Raw genomic sequence first — 1,605 nt, forward strand, 5'->3', positions numbered from 1 at the left:
TATAAATAACTTTGCTAATTAAAAACCTACAAGGACCAAACAAGATAATGGCTAGGAAATCAGTTTGAAAAGGAGAAAGTGCTATGCAAATGTAGTTATTGTTGTCATTAATTTTTGTGCTTTAGACTCCAGTTTATTCTTCTGTATCAAGCTATTCAAGGATTATGTCTTATTTCTTGTCTTCCTTGGCAAAACCACACTGTATTTTGTGGCCATTAGATTTCGGATTTTTTTCCTCCAGTCACTGTGTTCCCAGTTCTCACACGTAGTGTACATTGCTGATTTCAGTTGCTTATCCTACTTGTCTCAGTCTTGCCTAGTCTCTTGGTTCCTCTCTGTATGTGGTCATCCTAATATCAGTCTCACTAGGCTCTGATTTTCACTCAGTCTAAAAGTTTTGGGCACATCATAGGGTAAGGAAAACGCAATAGGTCAAGTCCCCTATGCCATTCATGTTCTGTCTACCCAACTCTTTGATTTCCTTTCTCTGCTCTTTGCCTTTGCTAGTGGCACCATCATTGCCTCACTCATGCAGGCTTACAAACAGCTGGGGTCTTTCTCTCCTTCACTTAGAATATTTCTGGAGCATCTACTCTGTGCAAATACCAGCTGTGCTAAATATTTGAAGGATACTGCTCTTAACGCCAAGGAGCACACAGTTAAATGTAAAATAAGGATGTCTACATAACTAATAATAATATAAAGTTTGATATATGCTATAGAGAAGTTGTAAGAAAAGGGTAAAAATAATATTTACACTGACATTGAGAAAAGATTTCATAGAGAAAGGGATATTTGAGCTCCATGTTTTTTTCCCTTTTTTAAGGCCTTAACTTTTATACAATAAAGTTCACCCTTTTTAGTGTACAATTCAATCACTCATAAATCTCCCTTGCTCCTTTGCAATCAAATCTTCCCTCTACCTCAAGCCCCTGACAGCCACTGATCTATTAGCTGTCCCTATAGTTTTGCCTTTTACAGAATGTCATATAAATGAATTATGCACATTATCAAGCATTTTACTATATCTTCTTTTATATAACATAATGCATTTGAGATTCATCCATGTCATTGAGTGTATCAATAGCTCATTCCTTTTTATTGCTAAGTAGCAATTTTATGAATGTATTACAGTTTGTATATCCATTCACCAATGTAAGACATTTGAAATGTTTCCAGCTTGGGATGTATAGGGTTTTTTTTTCCATCGAATTTCATGTCCTTTATTTGACATTGGTTTCATCTTATTATATTATAACTTTAGATACTCAGTGCTCATAAGGTAAAGCCACACTTTTTTTAAAATTTTTTTTCAGCATATTGTGGGGGTACAGATGTTTAGGTTATGTATGTTGCCTTTTCCCCCACCCAAGTCCAAGCTTCAAGCGTGTCCATCCCCCGGATGATGCGCATAGCACTCTTTGTGTATGCATATACCCGGCCCCTCCTCCCCACCCCCCTGCCCGACACCCGATAAATGTTATTCTTACATGTGCACTTATGTGTTGATCAGTTAATACCAATTTGATGGTGAGTACATGTGGTGCTTGTTTTTTCATTCTTGGGATACTTCACTTAGTAGAATGCGTTCCAGCTCTATCCAGG

This window comes from Propithecus coquereli, unplaced genomic scaffold (genome assembly GCF_000956105.1).
Source record: "Propithecus coquereli isolate 6110/MARCELLA unplaced genomic scaffold, Pcoq_1.0 Scaffold422, whole genome shotgun sequence".
Lineage (NCBI taxonomy): Eukaryota > Metazoa > Chordata > Mammalia > Primates > Indriidae > Propithecus > Propithecus coquereli.